Genomic DNA, 25,123 nt, shown 5'->3' on the forward strand with positions numbered 1-25,123 from the left:
ATTACTACTAGCGTTATTAGCATTTCTGTTATCACGTGCTTGCTCCTCATTGGCAGCCACACGCTCTACACGTTCCAAACGACCCAGATTGTCTCTAGGGACAGATATAATTCTAGTTTGCCAATACCATGGCAGTTTGGCTTCAAGACCTAGTATTATCATTTCAGGTTTTAGCTTTTCGGCCAAATGTGGACAAACGTGAGATCCATGAGCTGGCAAACTCTTTAATAGATTTCTTGCCTGCATTGAAGCGTTTTCCACTCCAAAACTCTCTCAACACTTCATTTTGCTTATTGCTAGACCAATACTCATTAATGAAAGCTGTTTTAAATTCCGCTAATGTTTTACACTTCAACATAACATCAGCTGACCAACGCATGGCGTCACCCGCTAAATGGCTTCTAATAAATGAGATTTTCTGTCGTTCAGACCAAGTTGGTGGAATCACATCTTCAAAATCGTTCCAGAAACCTAGCGGGTGGATATTTTTATCTGGATCGAACCGCAAGAACTGCCGACACCCGATAAAAGCGGCGTTTGCAGCTACAACTTGTTGCATACTACCATTACCAGAAGTTACTGAAGCTACTTTACTCTCAATGTTAGCAATGTTAGTACTGATGTTTTCTACTCTCATTTCAACATTATCTACTCTTTGCACAATATGAGTATTATCAGTTTTGATTGCATCTACTTCTGCTTGACATATGTTTACTTTTATATTAACATCTTTAAACCTATCTGAGCACAGTTCAGATTCCGCCTCGATCTTTTCTGTTAACTTGTGCTCCAGCTTCGCATCTTCCATTTGGAAGTCTTTGCGAACCTCAGCAACTTCGGATTTTACTGTTTTATATATCTCAGATAACTGTTGAGCAACCTTTTTCTCAATATCCTCATGGTTGTAATCAATTTTATAATTTAAGCTGTCCAGATCCTCTTATTGCAGCCAGTCTTGAAGGAAGTTTCTAATTCAGCTTTATTGGATTCTAATTTATTGCCCATTGCCTCAAACCGTTTATTAAAATTGGTTTGGCTGGCCACAATCCTGTTATTTACCTCAATTATATCAGATTTTAACTCATCTGTCATTCTAGCATTACTGGCTGACATTTTTGCATTACTGGCAGCTATTGCTTGTAATATTACATTTAAATCAATAGCCCCAGTATCTTTGGGTTGCTCACTAGCTGGCTTTTATCACACTCAGGTGACGAAAAACTAGCTCCAACACCAGAATCATCAAAACTAAATGAAACGTCTGATTGATCAGTCATATCTAACTTCTCCTTTTTAAATTCTACCATCTCTGATGACTGTTTCATTTTTAATTCATCAGAGAAACTACCATCCAATAACATAACACTTTCTGATTTCTGCTTTACTACAGGCATCTCTACTATTGAATCGTTGCCCTTTTTCACACTATTGTCAGTAGACACTAGTTCGGATTTCACTTTAACATTACTATTTTCATGCACATTTACACTTGAACCGCTGTCTGGATTTACAGTTCCTTCAACAGACATAGGCCATGATTTAGGTTTAACTTCTGTTTCTTTTTGCGGTTCCATCGCCGACAGTCTTTTAGTGCAGGTTAGTAAACAGCTTTTCGCTTAACTTAGTTCCTTCTGCACGACGTATGGCGTTGCCAGCGCGGCGTACCAGGATAACTGATGTGACGCGGCGCGTTGAACTGCAGGCGGCACCTCGACAACTGCTGTGTTGTGGGCGTAGCTCGCAACAGCAGACGCGGCTCTGGTCGCTCCGACGGATGACTGCGGTGCGGCGAGACTGACTTCTCGCGATGCCAGCAGTGCAGCTAGACTCAGCGCCAGCTCCGTCAATCCAGACACATTGTTAATCCAACTCCGTCGTCCATATGCACACGTAACACCGTCTATCACTGTTCCATTGCTCAATTGCGTGTCGCATTTAATTCCGAATCCGAATATTTAAAAATCACTTTCACTTTTACTCAATTTGTTTCCCGGCCGATTAGCAACATATGTGGGGCGGCGGGTGGAATAATAGAATAGATGTTTTGTATTTATGCTGTTCTCAGCACTGGCTCTCTAAATACAATATTGGCAACCAGAAAGTGATTAGCAAAACGTGAAGCCTGTAATTAGAATTCCTAGTGCCCACTTCATCTGAGAAATTCATTTATATCTACAACTTATAGCTCTGAGGAATTAGGAGACTGTCTGGGATTCATAATCAAAAACCATTCTCTCTAAAATGTTCACTATATTCTGAAAGTCACAGACCAAAGAAATCCACACAATCCAACTACCAGTGCAGTTCAGAGTCTAATGCTATTCTGTTCAAATTAAATGTTTAAGTGAATGCTCGCCATAATTTGATGATAATGTTCATCAAACGCCACGTTAAATAATGGTAGATTGTCTGTCCTGCAGCGGCACGTGAAAATACGACATACACGTAACCCGAGTAACTTATTAAGGCATCCGAGGCTGTTTATAGCAATGATACCGACGCTACGCGACGTGACGTGACCCCCGGCACAGGTGGTGCGCTAATCAGCATCTGGAGAGAACTGGAGCCTTCCTTTTCTCGCGCAGCGTTCTTACATATAAAGCCGCGGTGCGGACGGCTAAGCGAACGCCTGATCAAATCTGCTCTCCCGACTAGCCTCTGGGCTAGTAATGCACCACTTTAAGTTATCGAATAAATCATTGCTTCCTTTGCTGATGGCCGATGAAGCTTTCAATTTAATTGTGCAATCAGCACACAAGTAAGTAATCATAATAAAAGTCTGACATGGCTAAGTCAAATATTTTGGGCGAGACAATTAATTTAATTACACTACACGCAGTAGACGAGCTCTGAACTTGCTCTTTGGAGATACGCTATAGCTATAGTTTTATAGTTATTCTGTTGAAACTTCTCACATTTTTATGATTATAGCGGATCTCCTTCTACTTAAATTTAAACATCCTAGCTTCATTTATTCGCCTACTTAATCTATCTTTCTTCCTTAATTTCTAAGACAAAAACCAGAAAATCATGAATTTAAACTAAAATTTTAATTTGTGAGAATCAGAATACTGTTTCTACTAAATTATTATGCAAAAGGAATCTAAATATAAATTTCTAAGTTTCTAGCTCTTTTCTGTTGCGCCAATGATTTTTACAGAAAAACATCCAAATTTCGAAAATGGTTAAAGTTATTGAACTGATGTCCAACACATATTGATTTTGTATTACTCCTGACATGCTAGAAAAGTTTCAGGTTATTTACTTCATTTTAAAGTATTGCGCAATATTTATGATGTCAGAGCTAGTTACAGCGGACTAGGCTGGCATACAATGGAAAGACTGATGTGAATTTTGTAAGGCGTGAGTATGCTGTTTCCCTACAATCTCACCCTCTATATGGAGTTTCACAGCTTCCTCAGAAACACCTCCATCTTTCCATAGTAGATCATCCACTAGTTCGTATCTCTGCTCCACCTTTCGAATTGTCAGTATGTGTGGTTCTATTTCTTCATCGGATTTGATCAGGAGTCAATGACAGTTTTCCTTGCGTCGCTCACTCTGCATCATGCGACATTCACTGTTTACATGCGGTTACGCCTCCGCCAGTACATTAAACCCTGGCGCACGCGCTCAGCGACACGATAAGTGACGCCACCACCTCTGCCCCTGCAGTGATTGTATCTTCCTCTGAATCAGTGGCAACGCGATCCTTTGTTATTAGCGCTCGACCTTTGGTTATCATATGTTCTGTCATCATTTGAAACTTTCCCGGTGATTCTTCCATTCTTGGTTGTTTTGTGCTTCGGGCAGATTCCAGTTTGTGTGTAGTGTCTTCTAATGTGTCCAGCTGTCCTAAACCTGGTTTTACCGCATCTGCATCATATTTCGGTATGGCTAACAGTTTCTCCAGTACAGTCATCCGTAACTTACGGTGATGCCATTGGCTCTATGCTTATTGGTTTATCTAAGAACAATCTCTTCTCATACAGTTCTAGGAAAAATCTTTTTAGAGGGAAGGAGGAGGAAAGATTGCGTTTAACGCCCCATCGACATCGACGTTACTAGAGACAGATCACAAGCTCGGAACGTGTCTAGGATGGAGAAGGAAATTTGCAGTGCCCTCTCAAAGGAACCATCCCGGTATCTGCGTGCTGCGATTTGGGGAAATCACAAACCTTTTCAGTCTTCAGTCGCGTTCGTAGATATACTTCCTGTTTCAGTGCAGGCGGTTCAGTACCTCGTTTTGCTTTCTGGCTGACCAGTACTTACTTAAGAATTCTTTTTAGAATTCTGCATGTGTTTCATATTTCCGGCCATTCCTCACCCCCAACGTGCCTGCTTGTCCTTTCATTCGTGACGTCACAAACCTTATCTTTCGCAGGTGATCGCACAGCTCCGGAAACGCGACCTTAAACTGATCCAGCTAGGAAGTCACGTAGGTGCTACTTTGCAGTTGGACTAAACTTCGTAAAATTTGCAATGTTGAAAACACTTCCACACTCTATATTCTTTCGAGACTACTCCCAGCTATGCCACCATTGCCGAACAGTTATATGACCTTCTTTTCTCTCTGTTGTCCTACTTTATTTCACTGTTCCTACATCAGCACACGCTGCATCCAGACTTTCTGCTCCGAATCAATACATAAAACTCCTTCGCCTAACTTCTGTATTTGTTTCACGTCTGTCATCTATGTTTCTGGCAACCTACTTATATCGCTCATCCCAAATTTCACTTTGCAAATTAATACTTACTGAAACTTCATCTGTCTTATTTTTACATTCTTTTTGTACCTTCTGGATCTCTCCTTTGAGCACTTCTGTGACTTTCTCCAGCTTAGCATCTTGTTTCTAGAGCCCTTTTGAAGCCCCACAATGAGAGCTTCAGGAACTTCTGTGACAACTGCCTGAACTTCATTATTCTGTCTGATATCTTCACTATCTTGTTTACCCTCTTCCTTGACCTCTGTCACTAATTCTTCTGGGCCTGCTCATTTTCAGTTCTGACTTGTTTAATATCTTCCTTACTTTGCTTTACTATTTCTTTCTTTGCCTTCTCAGTTTCAGTTCTACGTTTTTTAATATCTTCCTTATCTTTTCTAAAATTCTCGCTACATTTCTTCTGAGTCTGATCAGTTATCTTTCTGTTTCGTTTAATATCTTCCTGTTGTAATCGCGACAGGAATGGTCGAGGAATGGCGCCAACGAAAACGTGGTGGGACAAAATGAGAGCAGCCCGCGAACAAACAAGACAGACGAACGGGTGTGGAAGGACAAGCACGATGACAGACAACCGAACAAGACACCAAGATCAACAACAAAGTATTAAGCAACGGGGTCACAAGAGAATAACCTCATGAAACCAAAACAACGTCCACTCGCAAACGGGAAGTAAGCACACGCAACGCAAATACGATGTCTGTAAGCGAGATATCAACCGACTCAATTTTTTTTTTCCTTTATTGTATTTCAATTCCCCATCGGGGCGGGCTGGCAGCAGCATATGCGCTGCTCTTTAGCCGAAAGACATAGAACAAACAATAGAAGACATTTAAAAATAACAAAGGAGAGAATATGGTGAACAGATATAAAAAAGGGGGAACATCATGGAAGGCAATAGACAAAAAAACGGGGTGACCGTAAAATGGAGATAACAAACTGTGAAAACTGTTTAAAAGTAGCACACACAAAAAGCCACACACTGCAACAATTAAAAGAACACAAGGCACAGTATGACTGGAGCATAGAAGGTGTCGACAGATGGCGTAGCACATAACAAACACTGACGGCGAACCTCAAGGCAGCACACAATTAAAATCACACCTCTTGACGCACAGGAGAAACAGCACTAAACACAACACTGATGTGGCACACTGATGATGATCAAAACAGAGGATCTGCCAGGCGCAAGGAGATGAGGGAGACTGGAAGAAGGGAGGGAGGGGAAGAGTTGGGGGAGATGAGCGGGGGGCGCGCTGAAGAGGGCCAGGTAGGGAGGGATGTGGGAAGGAAAGAGGCAAGTATGGGGTGCAGGGTCTGAGGGGAGGGGGGAAGGAGGAAAATCCGCTCTGGGAGAAGGAGGGAAGAGGAAAAAAGGGGGGCCCTGGGGAGGGGGGGGAACAAGGCCAGGTTATAGTTGGAAGGAAGGGTAGATGTCATGGCGAAGTTCGTCATCCGGGAGGGGAAGGCATTGGAAATTGCCCTGATGAAGGAGATGGAGGGTGTGGAGGTGGAGAGAGGGAGGGATGCAGCGATAGAGGCGCGGCAACGGGCGGGGAGTGGAGAGGAAGGAGGAAACCAGAGGGTGGGGGGGATCAAGCCTGTGGACAATGTAAAGGATGCGGAGATGTTGGAGGAACAGGAGGAGATGGGGGAACCGACTCAAAGCGAATACCAGACTGACTTGCTGAGTGAGAGGCAGCAGCCTAAATACACGACGGGGTATGTCGCTATTGGCCGCTGGGACCACGTGCTCCACAGTGGCGCCCTCACGTTAGACTCGGGGCCAGGAGCGCGACTGCTGCAGAGACCTCTAGTGGTCATCGAGTTCCATGCCGTCTGACGCGGATTCGAAACCCGCAGCGCTCGGTGCCAGACTTCCTTAAGTTCAGTTCTACTCCCTTTCTTATTTTCCTTAAGCTTCTTTTTAGTTTGCTCGTTATATGCCAAAATCCGATTAGGTCTAATGTCTGAACATGTCCTTCTTTTTTGACCATATAGTAATCCGCAAACAAATCTACTATCGAATTTCCTGCAGCGTCTGTATCCATACTATTATCGATTGACTCCCCACTGTCAGGCATCTCAGTATCACAATTAAATGATGCCAGTAAGCAGGAGTCATCTAGTATCGCCTACCACTTCTGTGTTCACCTTCCTTAGATCTACGTACTTCCTCAGCTTCGTACTTAAGCAGTCTTGTAGAACTTCATATTATTAGAGACTTGAGGACTTTACAAGGCTGCGCTGGTCACACACTAAATCATAACATTTCTTTAGATGACATCCACACCGATTCGCTGCTACGCACCAAAGCGTTGTTCGTGGCAATGGAATGAATTCAACCTTTCCGTTTACACTGCACGGAAGACTCACGCGCGCATTAACCCGGATTTCTCCAGATTCTATTTAACCTTATACATTTTGCGAATCACCGGCACCGTTATATGATGTGCACTTATCAACGCGCGTCATTAACTACACTTTTCCCACAATTTTGACATGTCTTCGCGAGCCAGTTCTTCTGCGATTTCGTCGCGTTAGTCAACCGAGCACTAACTAACTCGTCGTATTCCTTCTTGGCGCTAACCATTACCAAACTTGCGCCAAACTAAATCAAATCAAGGTGCTCCGATATGACTGTCGATGCCGGCATTGGCAGCAGGTTACATGCTTTCATGGTGTTAACAATTTGGTTAATAACTGCCTAGTTTATCAGGCATCTTAATAGGTGTTTCAACAGATCTGGACCTTTCAACATACAAAAGAGTAAACAATCATTGCAGGTTTTTCTGTATTAATTATTAATTTATTAACTGTTTTAATGTTCCATACTCTCTACTGCAATGTCTTGTTATGATGAGGAAAGTGTCAAGTGATTTCATAAGTAATGAGTTTTCACAATGCAAATTCAGACATCTGTTTACCTTTTCAGTTATTGATATACATGTTTATCTTACTCTGTTAGTAATAGAACTGCTGGAAGATTTAATAAATGCACGATGGATTAGAGCGAGTTATCAATCAAAAATTATTTCATTTCTTTTTCAAACTATTATGCATTCTGTTACTAATAGCGAAATATTGAAATAGCTGTGTACATTGCACCCTTCTTGCTAAGAGTTAGGAAACTTCATGATTAGTGCAGACCATTTTTTTTGTCTACACTTATGAATAGAATTTAAAAAGTGTGACTGCAATGAACTCGATCAGAAATAAAACATATTGTGTGAATGATGTTAGGATGATTTTTTTTAAAGATATGTCGTGTAAAATTCGAGCAGACAACGTCTTGTAGCACTTGTTGTGGGATTAAAACTTCATGTCTACAGGCATAATTACTTTATGTGACTTTATATGACATTAATGAGAGGCAGCATATAAACTACTTACACCTTCGACCTTTCATCATCAAAAATCAGCAACTGCACAAAGAGCAAATGTAGCTGAATTGAAGCATTTCAGATTACCGCTAATACAGCTTGTTACAAAGCGATTCATTTGAATTTACAAGATTAAGACTTCTACGGGAATGAAGACAGTAACCTCGGTAAGTTTTAACTTAAGCATTGAACTACGAAGATTTTAATCTCAAGAGATCGTCAGATTTTACAAGAGGGTGTTTTGTTCACACATGCACAATTGTTAAGTGTGTCAAAAATGGTTCAAATGGCTCTCAGCACTATGGGACTTAACTGCTGTGGTTATCAGTCCGCTAGAACTTAGAACTACTTAAAGCTAACTAATCTGAGGACATCACACACACCCATGTCCAAGGCAGGATTCGAACCTGCGACCGTAGCGGTCGCGCGGTTCCAGACTGTAGCGCCTAGAACCGCTTGGCCACACCGGCCGGCCTAAGTGTGTCAGTGCTCATCGCTGGGTGGACGTCAAACATACAGACTGACCTCATGCTTATGCGATTATGCCTGGATGTGCTACGTTCACCGCTGTTGTTACTCTGTGACGCAATTCACCCAAAGTTGTTGGAAGAGGAGGCACATGGCATGAGTCCTTCACGACCATCACAAACAAATCTCAAACCGAGAGATCAGTGGCCTTGGAGGCTTGCGGTTCAATAAAGGATTCGTACTCCCTTTACGTTGTAGGAGGTTCAGTGTCGCACTCTCTTCGAAAAACACGCTGCACAGATACAACTTAATTGAAACTATTGAAACCGAGAACGCAAAACACCTTTTGTTCCTGTATTTTGACCTTTAGACTCGACGCTCGTTGGGTAAATAACGATGCGGGAGAATGAGTAAGTGAGCTAGATGAACGAAGTAGACATTTCCCGACAGCCATTTTAACAGCAACTTTGAAGTGACACCAAGGAAAGCTTTTCGTTTCGATGAGTAAGTTAAAAAGCATCGCAATCTTTATCTTAGTTCGGTAGAACAAATAGCCTCTAGAACCCAGATGAATCTTTTGCAAACACATAGTACATGATTTCCTGTACGAGTTCTTACCGATAAATGTGCCCAGTAGTTTCGAATATTCATTTGTACATACCCCTTTGAGACATGTTATTTTACGAGACTGGATGCGGCCATTACGCAGTTCATAAACATTGTACAGCTGAACAACAGAAGCTTTTTTGTTAGATGTAGTCTCAGAATACACTACTGGGATTGATTATGAAGCTTGTGTCTTAATATTTCTGCTTCGTCAAAGTACGATAATACTCAGAAAAACAATAATGGTCACTACACTGAACCCTGTGGAACACCAGTAGTAATTTGTTTGTGCTCTGCTGATGAGTCAAGGTGAAAATTGCGTCAGTTGCCTAACATCGCTGTCTGCTTCTTGTTTGTAGAATACGATGCTGTATTTCTAAACTCACTTCCCTTTAGTCACACGTAAGACTGGTGAAGGTACATATTAATGAGCTTTTAAGGGTGGAACATAACGACTTCGGGCAGAGTAAATGTAAGCAAATGAAGCTACTTGTTGTTCACTGTCAAGCTCAGAGCACTCTTTAGTGATGCCACATGTATGCTTACGGGGGGCCCCTCTGGAATGGAGTTCGTGAATCTCGAAAGGCAAAGCATATGCGGCAGTGGTTAGGGGCAAGGTAACCGAATAGCGGCGACCGCCAGGCAGCCCCGCGTAGGCTCGTGACCTGCGCTCGCCAACTTGGCGCGCGGTCCCCGGACCACGGTGTTTCGCGGCCCTGGGAGAGAAGCCGGCAGCCGTTAGCGGCGTAATCATAGCCATTGCGCGTAATTTCCCTCAGAGGCGGCCCCGCCAGGCGAATGGTGGTCCCACAGGGCGCGGCGAGCGCCGCTCTGGGTAACGAGGCCATTCAGGGACTCCCCGGCCATTCACTGCGGACGCCTTCGCGAGGGCGGCCCGCCTGGCGCGTGTTGTTTGCGGAGCCCTCCTTATTTCATGGCTCACTCCGCGCTCTGCTTGTGACGAACTGTTTCCGTCTAATAGCAGGAATCGTCCGTTCATCGGAGACACCCCTTAGTATGTTTGGACGCTCTCTATTTTTGCACGGTTAAAGCTGCCCCGGGAGTAGACAACATCCCATTAGAACTAATGATAGCCTTGGGAGAGCCAGGCCTAGTGAGGAAGATGTATGAGACAGGTGAAATACCCTCAGCCATCAAGAAAAATATAATAATTCCAATCCCAGAGAAAGCAGGTGTTGACAGATGTCAAAATTACCGAACTATCAGTTTAATAAGCCATGGCTGCAATATACTAACACGAATTCTTTACAGACGAAAGGAAAAACTGGTAGAAGCCGACCTCGGGGAAGATCAGTTTTTGCCAGCCGGGGTGGCCGAGCGGTTCTAGGCGCTACAGTCTGGAACCGCGCGACCACTACGGTCGCAGGTTCGAATCCTGACTCGGGCATGGATGTGTGTGCTGTCCTTAGGTGAGTTTGGTTTAAGTAGTTTTAAGTTCTAGGGCACTGTTGACCTTAGAAGTTAAATCCCATAGTGCTCAGAGCCCTTTGAACCATTTTTTTTTTTTTGAAGATGGGTGTGGAATCGTTTTGTTCTAATGTTACATCTCATTTTCGCCAACCCGTTAATCATGGAAGACGCACACAAACAGAACGCACCAGCATATCACATGCAACTCTTTCTCGCAGGAAAATTTCAATATGCCCTATGCTGGAAATGTTCAATATGCCCTATGTAGGCATTGATACAAGCATGAACCCGCTTTCGTAGAGAATGGTGCGCTTATGTACCCTTGGTGTATTGCGTATATTTTCTCAGCCTTCCATAATACGGGGACTGATACCTCTGAACATCTTGCACTAGGGTTCCATGAACAAGAGCTTTCACATGCTCCCACAGTGTTTTCAGGTCCGGAGAGCGTGGAGGCCAAGTAACTGGTCCATCTTTACCTAATCATCTGCAGCCGAATCTGTTACTTGGAAGCCGACGGACATTAACATTAAAATGAGGAGGTGCTTTATCCTGCATGAAGTACATGTTACTCCGCACAGGTAAAGGCACATCTGCGAGCAGATCAGGTAGAACATTCTCTGCCAAATTACGATAGCTTTGTCCATTGAGCGTGGGCGGAAGAAAATGAGGCTCTACTAAACATTCACCAACAGTCCCTGCCCAAATGTTGACAAAGAATCTTTGTTGATAACTTCCTCCAACAGTTGTGGGCGGGTTGTATTCTGCCTATACATGACGATTGTAAAAATTCTCTGATCTCGCTGAAACGACGCCTGATCTCTGATCAGTATCGTAGCCCAAAAATAGGGGTTGATACTTTGTTGAATAAACCATTCGCAGAAGAGTACCCATGCAGGAAAATCAGCTGCTGTTGCTGCCTGCACACGCCGTAAATGGCATGGATTCAGCTGGTCTTCGTGTGACACTCACCAGACAGTCACGTGGTCGACATTCAGTGTTGCAGCTACAAGTCTTGTACTGACGCTAGGTTCGTCGTCAACTGCATGACGAATTGCCACCTCCTACTGCGGTATCCTCGTTCTTCTGGGCCTCCCGCGGTCACGAGTATCAGGCCTAAATCCCCCACGTCCCATAATAAGACGATCAACGGCTTCAAATATTTTCCTGTCGGGGCACCTTCGTCCTGGAAATCTCAACTGGTACAAGCGCTGAGCGCGAGTGCCATTGGCGTCAGCTAATCCACACATCAAATGGGCATCTGCGATCGATCTCTGCATTTGTGTGCACTGTCACTGAACAAGCCTAGTTTTTAATTAACCCTACTTACAAGGGAACCTTCCCATCGCACCCCCCTCAGATTTACTTATAAGTTTGCACAGCGGATAGGCCTTGAGAAACTGAACACAGATCAATCGAGAAAACAGGAAGAAGTTGTGTGGAACTATGAAAAAAATAAGCAAAATATACAAACTGAGTAGTCCATGCGCAAGATAGGCAACAGAAAGGAACATATCGTCTCAGTAGCGCCGTGGTCCCGTGGTTAGCGGGAGCAGCTCGGGAACGAAAGGTTCTTTGTTCAAGTCTTCCCTCGAGTGAGAATTTTTACTTTCTTTATTTTCGCAAAGTTATGATCCGTCCGTTCGTTGATTGACGTCTCTGTTCACTGTAACAAGTTTAGTGCCTGTGTTTTGCGACCGCACCGCAAAACCGTGCGATTAGTAGACGAAAGGACGCGCTTCTGCAATGGGCACCGAAAAAATTTGCTCGCAAGGTCATAGGTCAACCGATTCCTCCACAGGACAACACGTCTGATATATTCTATACGACACTGGTGACGGCATGTGCGTCACCTTTCAGGAATATGTTGTCGGCCCATCTAACTTGTACACTTGGCGAATGTGTAAAAAGATTCTTCTACCTTGTCCGATTTAGGTTTTCTTGTGGATGTGATAATCACTCCCAAAAAAGTGGTATAAACATAAGGGTTTGACACATAAACTGCAACAAATGAATGCAACAGTTTCACAGTCGCACAGTTTTCCCTGTGCTCTGTCAAAACATATGTTCTTAACGTTTTCAAATTTTTCCGGGTGTAGACTGTCAAATCCTGCATGTGTCCAAGCAAATCTGAACATGTCCTGGAATTTTGGAGAGCGAAATTGATTATGTTTGAGTGCCTGAACTTTGATAATTGTCTGAAAATAAAAAACTTTTCACTCGAGGGATGCTTGAACCAAAGACCTTGCGTTCCGGGGCTGCTCACGCTAACCACGGGACCACGGCGCTCCTGAGTCTACAGAATCCTTGATGTTGCCTATCTTGCACATGGACTACTCAGTTTGTATATTTTGCTTATTTTTTCATAGTTCCACACAACTTCTTCCTGTTTTGTCGATTGATCTGTGTTCAGTTTTTCAAGACCTGTCCACTGTGCCAACTTGTAACTAAATCTGAGGGGGGTGCGATGGGGAGGTTCCCTTGTTAGTGAAAGGCGAGCTTGCCACGGTCGTACTGATGGATGGAACAGTTGATGTTACCAGTAAACAAGCACTGACGTACTTCGCATGGCAACAGGGACATGCAAACCAAAACACTGATGGTGCACAACGTAACCAGATGTCACTAAGGTTGTATGTTTCCCATGATTCGAACATTCGGTTCTTGTGAGTTTCTCTTGATTAACGAGTTGAGAAAATGTAATGTAACATTGAAACAAAAAGTTTCCGGACCCGTGGTGTTCATATAATGCAATTTCTTCGTGTACGTGTGAGGAATGCGTCCTGCAATTTGTGCCGTACGTTTTTGTTGCACCCTGTATATCCATGAAACTGGCTGGTCGTGACGTCATCAGATCATTGCGTAATATCGCATAGTCTCGAAAACGTGTGTAGTGGATCTCCTAGCGAGGAAGAGCTGGCGCTGTTTGTTTTAAATAGAACTGAGAGCTACACCTTATCTGTTTTCGGCTCTTTTTCTTATGGCTGTTGTTGCTCTTTTGAATTAGTATGATCTCTCTGTACAATCTAGCATACCAATGATTGGATTTTGATAAAACCATAGCACCGGAGAAAGGAATTTTTCGTTTCCTGATCTCAGTGCACGATCTGCTACTATCGATGTAATGTGTTTCCTAGACAACTATTGTACATATGTTCCTTAAACCATGTTTTAATGGTTCCTTTTTCTGGTCTTTATATACAGTTGACCATATGTGCTGGCGCTTTTATACAGGATGGTCAGAAACAGACTGAAAACCTTGTGAGGGTGTTGCAGGTTGGGTTGTACTGAGAAATAATTGTTAGAAAAAAAAAATCGATACATTGCACCGTTTCCCAGTTAATTAGCATTTAAGGTAGCCAATCAGACTGTTGGTGCGCCAGTTCAAGTGGCCTGCCATATACAGTTAGTGCCAGCTGTTCTCACAGCGTTAGGGGACAGCAAACGAAATTGCTCAGCCTTTGAATCGGGTTCGATCATTAGTTGCGTGACATGATAAATGTCACATCACATGATAAATTTTTGTACCGCTCTCTTCTTCCGTTTTAAACAACCAAACGAAGTACATTCATGGTGTCATTGTCTCTGGCTGGACGCTTGAATTTGCGTTCGCGATGTCCTGATTGTGTACCTTCAGTGCTAACTGACTCGGAAACGGCACACGTATCGATTTTTTAATAATCTTCTCAGCACGACCTGCCCTGCAACACCTTTACCTGTTTTTCAGACTGTTTCTGACCATCCTGTATACTCGGATATTACTGTTTTATCTACATCCACCTCCCACCACGAACCATGGACCTTGCCGTTGGTGGGGAGGCTTGCATGCCTCAGCGACACAGATAGCCGAACCGTAGGTGCAACCACAACGGAGGGGTATCTCAGTATTAATGAATCAGTTTTTATTACGATTTTTTATTTATTTACTGCCGACCGGTATCAGCCCATCCCTGGGGCCATCTTCAGGGCCAACATACTGTGAAATTACAATATATGTCTTACACAAGACTAACGAAAGCCATCTTAAAAGAGTGGATTGTGTGAATATAATGTTTTACCCACAGGTCGACTGCCGGTGGCGTCACGTCTACCAAGGTGTGGCAGGAGGCTGTAAAGAATTTACCTTATGCGTGGGTTTATATAGCAAGCTATGAGCACGTGTGCGTAAGCGGCGCCTCCAGCGGTGACCAATGCTAGACGTCTAAGCTTAAAAACTGAAGTATTATACAATTTGTATTAAGATTACATTGGTAAATAAAAACATAAAAAAGTATGAGGAAAAAATACTTTTCAACGTCAACTTATAAAAGAACGTTAGTAAGTTACCTTCACAATGTTTTTTTTTTTAATGAACATCGTTTCTTTACATTGTCTCGTATTGTTCGTGGAAAGAAAGATTGTCGGTATGCCACTGTGTGGGCTGTAATCTCTCAGATTTTATCCTCATACTCTCTTCGCGAGATATACGTGGGAGGGAGCAATATACTGCTTGATTCCTCGGTGAATGGCCCGTACCTATCTACTGAGCGTCACTCCTGCAGAGTCTTCCACTGGAGTTTACCTATGATGTCCGTAACGCTTTCGCGACTACTAAATGATCCTGTAACGAAGTGCGCTGCTCTCTGTTGGATCTTCTCTATCTCTTCTATCAACACTATCTGCTACGGATCCCACACTGGTGAGCAATATTCAAGCAGTGGGCGAACAAGTGTACTGTAACCTACTTCCTTTGTTTTCGGACTGCACTTCCTTAGGATTCTTCCAGTGAATCTCAGTCTGGCATCTGTTTTACCGACAATCAACTTTATATTATCATTCCATTTTAAATCACTCCTAATGCCTACCCCAAGATAACTTATGGAATTAACTGTTTCCAGTTGCTGACCTGCTATAATGTAGCTAAATGATAAAGGATCTTTCTTTCTATGTATTCGCAGCATATTACACTTGTCTGCATTGAGATTCAACTGCCATTCCCTACACCATGCGTCAATTCGCTGCAGATCCTCCTGCATTTCAGTACAATTTTCCATTGTTACAATCTCTCGATATACCACAGCATCATCCGCAAAAAGCCTCAGTGAACTTCCGATGTTATCCACAACGTCATTTATATATACTGTGAATAGCAACGGTCCCAGGACACTCCCCTGCAGCACACCTGAAATCACTCTTACTTCGGAAGACTTCTCTCCATTGAGAATGACATGCTGCGTTCTGTTATCTAGGAACTCTTCAATCCAATCACACAATTGGTCTGATAGTCCATATGCTCTTACTTTGTTCATTAAACGACTGCGGAGAACTGTATCGAACGCCTTGCGGAAGTCAAGAAACACGGCATCTACCTGTGAACCCGTGTCTATGGCCCTCTGAGTCTCGTGGACGAATAGCGCGAGCTGGGTTTCACACGATCTTTTTCGAAATGTATACACTTTGTAAGCGCTGGAGGACTTGCATTGAGCGTGGGGGAGATAATGTTGAAAAGTGATACAGCTTTGTACCAATTCTGCACAATAAAAAATATTTAAAGGAATATTTAAGGTTTTCATTTGACTCACCCTCGTATTTTTAAAGACAAGCTGCTGGAAGCAAACAATAATTTCCATTTTGAAGACTGGTAAAATTGGGAAGACGTAAAGGAAACTCAGTTCATTTGCATGTATCACATATTATGTGGTAAAAGACATTCTGTTTCAAGGCGCCAGATGGTACACGACTGATGAAGTATGATTTAACTGTCCAAGCGCCATGTAAATAATTCGAAAAATACGAATATTGCATTTAACTCAACATAAAGGTCTGTGCCTGAAGAATTGATAATATATTCCAAATTTTCATGGTGCAGTATTTAAATGTGTACAACATGAATGTGTGAATTGCCAAGAAACCAAACTGCTGAGGTCATCGGTCCCCAGACTTACACACTAGTTAAACTAACTCATGCTAAGAACAAAACACACACCCATGCCCGAGGGAAGAGTCGAACCTCCGGCCGGAGTGGCCGCGCAATCCATGCGTGGGGCATCAAACCGCGCGGCCACTCTTCACGAGGCGAAATATTAACGGGTGCTGCTCAAAACACAACATCATGTGTAACAACATGTGCAGAAAACTGAAGAAACTGCTTATGGTACACATTCCCTCATGTGGTTCTGAAGGCGATCACTAGACTGCAAGTACCGACCAAAACACGTCTCTCGCCTGTTACATACACAGCGTGATTCAGTTGCCCCTTCCAATGTCGTTTTATTCAATGTACAATTACATCCTGGTCTTCAAAAACCACGTGCGAGATTTTTATATTCTCTCGCTCGCTTCGAGCAATCTATTTGATTACAGAAAAAATGAACATGACCTTACAGTAGGAAATTTTGTATTGGGACACGTTTTCGCTTGAGATCGTAATTTTCGAGTTATTCAGGAAAAACGTACGAAAGCGACCTTCAAATGCGCGTCCACCCCACACTCACCCCTCACGAGTCAGAATTTCTGGTCTATTGTCCATGTCTCTCCTTCTTACCACTGTACAAAAAAAATTTGCAACTGCGCAAATTATTTAGTACATTCGACCTTTTTTACGATTGTGTAAATTTTACGTAAAATTTTGAGAATTTTAACAACGTGAAATAAACAATTCCGTCATCGTATCCGTCACTCCTTCAGAATACAAAATTTTTGTACTCGTAAGGGTTAAGTTTGAACCGAATTGTCAACGTAATTTGTTTTAGCGTAACGTTTACAGAAGTCGTTTTGCTTACATTGTCCGTTACAATGAGTAATGTTAACCAGATATCCGATTATGTTGGTGGCGTAATAGCCCAGTCAAAAGAGACAACAAAGGTCGAATATCGGTAGTTGTTTGTGTGGTCAGAAATTTTTGTACAGTGGTAGGATGGAGAGCCACGAACAACATTATTTAAATTTCCTATCAAATTATCCTTACCAGTTTGTCCGTAGATTCAATAGTTTTCGCATAGCGAGCGAGAGACTATGAAAATCTCGCGCGTGGTTTTCGAAGGCCGGCTAATACATATTGCAGGTTGCATAAAATGACATCGGTAGGGGCAGCTGAATAGCCCCCTACACTCAAGTGAGAGAGGTATTACATTATCTCTGTAAAACGTTATTGGGAGTCCATCTGGACGTGGAAAGTGACTGTGGAATCTCACATTTAAGCCATCCAGTCCAGAGGCTTTTCCAATATTGAGTGATTTTACACTACTGGCCATTAAAATTTGTAAATGCAGATGATAAACGAGTATTCATTGAACAAATATATTATACTACAACTGACATGCGACTAAATTGTCACGCAATTGGGGTGCATACATCCTGAGAAATCAGTACCCACAACAACCACCTCTGGCAGTAATAACGGCGTAGACGTCTGGGCATTGAGTCAAACAGAGCTTGGATGGTGTGTACAGGTACAGCTGCCCATGCAGCTTCAACACGATACCACAGTTCATCAAGAGTAGTGACTGGCGTATTGTGACGAGCCAATTGCTCGGCCACCATTGACGAGACGTTTTGAATTGCTGAGAGATCTGGAGAATGTGCTGGCCAGAAAGGCCCGTACTGGACCTGCAACATGCGGTCGTGTATTATCCTGCTCAAATATAGGGTTTCGCAGGGATCGAATGAAAGGTAAAGCCACGGTCGTAACATATCTGAAATGTAACGTCCACCGGTCAAAGTGCCGTCAGTGCGCACAAGAGGTGACCGAGACGTGTAGCCAATGGCATCACATACCATCACGCCGGATGATACGCCAGTATGGCGATGACGAATACTCGCTTCCAATGTGCGTTCACCGCGATGTCACCAAACACGGATGCGACCATCAGAACCTGGATTCATGCGAAACAATGACGTTTTGCCATTCGTACACCCAGGTTGGTTGTTGAGTACACCATTGCAGACGCTCCTGTCTGTGACGCAGCGTCAAGGGTAACCGCAGCCATGGTCTCCGAGCTGATAGTCCATGCTGCTGCAAACGTCGTCGAACTGTTCGTGCAGGTGGTTGTTGTCTTGCAAACGTCCCCATCTATTGACTCAGGGATCGAGACGTGGCTGCGCGGTCCGTTACAGCCATGCGGATAAGATGCCTGTCATCTCGACTGCTAGTGATACGAGGCCGTTGGGATCCAGCACGGCGTTCCGTATTACCCTCCTGAATCCACCGATTCCATGTTCTGCTAACAGTCATTGGATCTCGGCCAACGCGAGCAGCAATATCGCGATACGATAAACCGCAATCGCGATAGGCTACAATCCGGCCTTTATCAAAGTCGGAAACGTGATGGTAGGCATTTCTCCTCCTTACACGAGGCATCACAACAACGTTGCACCAGGCAACGCCGGTCAACTGCTGTTAGTGTATGAGAAATCGGTTGGTAACTTTCCTCATGTCAGCACGTTGTAGGTGTCGCCACCGGGGCCAACCTTGCGTGGATGCTCTGAAAAGCTAATCATTTGCATATCACAGCATCTTATTCCTGTCGGTTAAATTTCGCGTCTGTAGCACGTCATCTTCATGGTGTAGCAATTTTAATGGCCAGTAGTGTAGCTAGTAACCATGGAAACACTTCACTTAGTAAATCCGGAAACTATGGAAACGCTCACTCTGTAAATTGCATTGTAGTTCGTGCGTTACCCACTTCGAAACACTGTTCGTGCTGCGTTGTTTGGACTGCAGTGTGTTGAACGTCGTAAGGACCATCGCGGTTCCTCGATGAAGCAGGCAGGAGGCGAACCGCAACCGCGACCGCGAGAACAACAAATGACAGTCGCGCGTAGCAGCGACCCGGAGGACGAGTGGCGGCGCCTCGGCTGGGTCGTCAGCGTGCGGGACAGCCTGGAGCTGCTGCGGGAGAAACAGCTGCAGCAGCACGAGTTACTGACCCGAGGGCAGCGCGGAGGTGAGTCGCCGGCCGTCGGACCCTGCAAGTTCGTCTTCTACGTCTTCTTCTACCTGGGAGTCGCTGCCCTGTTCATGCTCTGCATGGAGGCCTTTTATTCCACTCTCAGCTTGACGGAACCGAAGTACAAGCTAGACCAGTCTTTGGTGGGATCATCACCGGGCCTGGGTTTCCGGCCGGTGACGCACGAACACCGTGCTCTAATAACGTATCGACTGGGCGACGTCCACGCCATCCGAGACTTGACGAAGGATCTGGACGTGTTTCTGGAACCGTACAGCGACGCTGCGCAGGAGACGGACCATTATTACGACTGCGATTTCGGTACCGTTGCGCCCACGCACAAGGTGTGCAAAGTGAACATCTCGCAGTGGCGTCGGTGCACAAGTCGAGAAGGGTACGGTTTCGGTACGGGTTCTCCGTGCGTTTTCGTCAAGCTCAACAGAATCTACGCCTGGGAGCCTAAGTTCTACAATCGCACTTCAGACTTACCGGACGAAATGCCAGAAGACCTCCGGACGCACATTCAGTCAGTAGCTGACGAGAAGAGGCGCAATGTCGTCTGGGTGTCCTGTGGAGGTATCGACAAAAGAGACGCGAGAAATATGGGTTATCTCTCATACGTACCAGCGCGGGGGTTCCCCGGTTACTTCTACCCGTATCGTAACGAGAGAGGTTACCTCAGTCCGCTGGTAGCTGTCAAATTCAACAGACCAAAGCGTGGAGTGACTATAAAGGTTGAGTGTAAGGCATGGGCGCGGAATATCATGCACAGTAGGGAAGAAGTACTTGGGATGGTGTACTTTCAACTCAGGGTCGAGTAATATACGGAAATCACATATGGCATTTTGTCTCTTGTAATTGTTCTGTTCATTTAACGTTGGAGCACACAGTGGAAGTGCAAATTTTGAAAATAAATTAATCAGTACTATTCCGAATACAGTATTCTCATTATGAGCGGCTCGTATTGTGAGTAAACAATTAAACTTAAAATGATTTAATTTATTGTTGTGTCATACGGTATAAATTTAATTCCATTTTAGACTTTACTTAAAATTCTTGTTATACGATGACATAACAGCTGTGAGGCATATTATGCTTTTCCTGTAAATGTCCTAGTCTGGGGTTATACTCCTTTGCAACACCCACAAATTTTTGTGTTTGTGCTTTGTCAGTAGTTACGCAATTTTGTGTCTTTTATGCTTTGTACTGTTATCACAACGCTTCCGCAAAAGTAACTTTTTGTCTTTGCCAAAGATACAAAAAAACAAATCTTATTGTATAAGGGCTACCGTAATCTTTTATTTCTCTTTCACTGACACGCAGGTCGGCGAAGTGGCGTCATCTAAAAGGATTTGTACCACGACACCTGTCAACTCTGCGGGAGGCCGTAGCCACACGCTCATTTCATTTCATTTCGACGTTCTTTTTATTTTATTATTTTCATCATTTTATATACTTGCTTGGGTACTTAGGACTGTTATTGTTCCGTTTAGCCGGCTGCGGTGGCCGTGCGGTTCTAGGCGCTTCAGTCCGAAACCGCGCGACTGCTACGGTCGCAGATTCGAATCCTGCCTCGGGCATGGATGTGTGTGATCTCCTTAGGTTAGTTAGGTTTAAGTAGTTCTAGGGGACTTATGACCTCAGATGTTAAGAACCATAGTGCTCAGAGCCATTTGAACCACTTGTTCCGTTTACGTTTGATGTGCAGGAAAATTATAGGTACAGCTATAACTTCTTATATAATATGTGACACCATGCCCGTACGATACTGACGCCTCACATAAGGCTATGTTTTGTTAATAAGTTTTTATTGGAGTTGATCTGCCGTAAGGCCTTCCCTAGTTCCCTGTGTGATAGTTTTAGAATACACCATGTTCCACGTCATAGTGCCTGATGTACTTTAAATTTTCTGTGCTTTGTAATGTTTTATTAATGTAGACAGTTCGCAACTTGCTAAGATTGCATTTTGCCAATGATTTTGTAAACTTTATTTCTGTTATAGTAAAAAGCTACAGTCCTTTGAAGCATGCCGCCATTAGTGACCTCTTGCCCGGCTTACGTAAACTAAAGAACAAGGAGCCAGAACATGAAGCCAGGATAAGAAAGAAAGTACAACATACTGGAGCTACCCCCCCAGTATCAGTTTACGTTTTGACATACTGTCATGTTCATGTGTTGGCGCTATATTGTATAGCGCCACGTTGACATGTTTTGTTGCTCGAATGCATTTCTTGCTGTAACGCAAGACGCATGTACATGCTGTGGCATCTACCTTCGGACTGTATTGAAATATCTTTATGCTTTCACTGCTGTGTATTGTAATAACTACTGTAATTTGTTCTTCAGAATTATTTGATAATGGACGAGCGGTCAGAAACTAGTCATCAGTGAATAAATAAAACTTCCTGCGCAACTTAAGAAGGTTCCTTTAACAGTTATTGTATTGACACAACTGGCATCGAACACGAACATTCCTTGTGTTGTAGAATCCACATGTTTCTTTGAGAGTCTACAGCGAAGAGATATGGACATGAAGAAAGGAGGTTAGCGTAACATCGACGTCATTAGATGCAAAGCACAGGCTACTACTGCTCAAGGACGATGCACTGCTTTTAAGTGAATTTGAATCACCAGGCAACAGAAATTATGTGGATCACCAATAATGGTGTTTTAAACAGTTATTAATGAGAGACATTATTACTATACTGAAGAGATTACGAGCACAGAAATAACAACAAAATCTTTGACTACAAGTAGTGCAACTACCAACGGCAAACCCGTGAGAAGTTGAAAGCTTTGTCAATTGCGTTACTCTGAAAAACCAGAAATAATAATCATTCTAGCTGTTCATGGCATTTATTTGTATCTTCACTGAGAAGAAATTTTTTCGTAGTGGGAGGGGGGGGGGAGAGGAGAGGGGAGAGTAGGGGGCATGTACATAATACTCTGAAAAATGTTGTGAAAGATCTGTCTTCAATTCCAAGAAATTAAATTTCGCTACATAGGTAAACTAAAGAACAAGGAACCAGAACATGGAGCCAGGACACGAGAGAAAGTACTAACATCGTTCCAAGCCCTTACGGAACAATAATGATTTTTTAATATTTTACATCATGGAGCACATGTATGATGGGCATTAATTATAAGTTATAGCTGGAGTTTTCAAGTGCAGCGGAATAGCCAAACAAAAATTGTCTACTGGACTATCTCGTTGAGAAATTTGTACGTAGGAAAGGAAATCAGACTTTGGTGAGCTAGTTTGTATTATTTCTATACATATATGCATATTGCCTGTGGAAGAGGTGGTTTGCAAGGATGTGATATTGTTATGAAACGTCCCCTTTGAACAATTTATACAAGACTGTGCTTAAACTGACACACAATATGTTTTTAGCGCAACGCAATCTGACTTTCAAAAATCCCTGCAAAAGAATGGCCCTGACTAACATTAATCTATACCTTTCACAAATCACTTACCTCACCAAAAATCTCCGTTACTCGAACTACTGCAATACAGCGAGCGCCACTACTGCCAGCTAAATAACAGATTCAAACTACGGAAGGCACTAACTACTAATAGGGATAGTTAGCAAATGAAAGATTCAGTTCAAAATGGTTCAGATGGCTCTGAGCACTATGGGACTTACCATCTGAGGTCATCAGTCCCCTAGAACTTAGAACTACTTCAACCTAACTAACCTAAGGACATCAAACACATCCATGCCCGACGCAGGATTCGAACCTGCGACCGTGGCGGTCGCGCGGTTCCAGACAGAAGCACCTAGAACCACTCGGCCACAACGGCTTACAATCAGTGTTTCGTTCTATGCATATATGCTAATGGTGAACGAGCAGTTTGCGAGTATGTGATATTTGTTACTGACTTCGGTTGTTCCTTTATGCAACAGTGGGCTCTAGATAAGTAGGTCTACTTTCTTTCCAACCCACTGTTGTATAATCAAACAAAGTACGTCAATAACTGCAAGTAGGCTGTTTAGATTTTTATATTGGTAATGCCACGTAGCGCTCTGTATGAAAATCACTGGCTGTGCTGTGTGCAGTATGTGGCTAGTTTGCATTGTTGTCTGCCATTGTAGTGTTGGGCAGCGGCAGCTGGATGTGAATAGCGCGTAGCGTTGCGCAGTTAGAGGTGAGCCGCCAGCAGTGGTGGATGTGAGGAGAGAGATGGCGGAGTTTTGAAATTACATATATTATGACTTTTGATGATATTAAGGTAAATACAGTGTTTGTTCTCTATCAAAATCTTTCATTTGCTAACTATGCCTATCAGTAGTTAGTGCCTTCAGTAGTTTGAATCTTTTATAAATGCTGGCAGTAGTGGCGCTCGCTGTATTGCAGTAGTTCGAGTAACCAATATTTTTTGTGAGGTAAGTGATTTGTGAAATGTATAGGTTAATGTTAGTCAGGGCCATTCTTTTGTAGGGATTTTTGAAAGTCAGATTGCATTGCGCTAAAAATACTGTGTGTCAGTTTAAGCACACTCATGTATAATTGTTCAAAGGGGAGGTTTCATGCATATATAGAGATGGCGGTAGTATCGCGGACACAAGGCATAAAAGAGCAGTACATTGACGGAACTGTCATTTGTACTCAGATGATTCACGTGAAAATATTTCCTACATGATTATGGCCGCTAGATCGGAATTAACAGACTTTGATTGTTGAATGGTAGATAGATCTAGACGCATGGGACATTCCATTGCGGAAATCGTTAGAGAATTCAGTATCCGTAGACTCACAGTGTCAAGAGGAGACGAAAATATCAAATCTTAGGCAGTACCTCACACCACTTGACAACGCAGCAGCCGACGCCCATTACTTAAGGACTTAGCACAGCGGCATTTCTGTAGAGTTGCCAGTGCTGGTAGACAAGTGACACTGCGTGAAAGAACCACAGAAATGAATGTGAAATGTACGACGGCAATCCGCTATGACAAGGAGGCGAAAAATCGTGCTAATGGGCTATGGCATGTTGTGACTGATACCAAATGTTGTGACATCGGACGCCAAATGCGCTGTAAAAAAATGGTTCAAATGGCTCTTAGCAGTATGGGACTTAACATCTATGGTCATCAGTCCCTTAGAACTTAGAACTATTTAAACCTAACTAACCTAAGGACAGCACACAACACCCAGTCATCACGAGGCAGAGAAAATCCCTGACCCCGCCGGGAATCGAACCTGGGAACCCGGGCGTGGGAAGCGAGAACGCTACCGCACGACCACGAGCTGCGGACAATGTGGTGTATTGACACCAAATGTAGTGGGTAGGTGCCAATAGGTGCCGTATTGAAACTCGGCGAAGGCTTTCCAAATGATTTATTCATTTCCACTACAGCGCTTCGTTCACCTCGGTCTGGGTCACAGGCCCCGCAATGCTGAGGTCTCTGCCCCAGTGACCTGTGAAACGCAACCTTGTGTCGTGCCGGCCTTGTTCGCCAGCTGCAAAGTTCCGATTACGTCAGATATGGCTGCACCAGCAGCCAACTCAGCAGCCACCGTCCCTGTTGACTCCATGCTGCTCTGCCGGAAGCTGTAGGCTGGCCCCGCTGCTGCTACTTCATCG

This window comes from Schistocerca cancellata, chromosome 3 (genome assembly GCF_023864275.1).
Source record: "Schistocerca cancellata isolate TAMUIC-IGC-003103 chromosome 3, iqSchCanc2.1, whole genome shotgun sequence".
NCBI classification, from domain to species: Eukaryota; Metazoa; Arthropoda; class Insecta; order Orthoptera; family Acrididae; genus Schistocerca; species Schistocerca cancellata.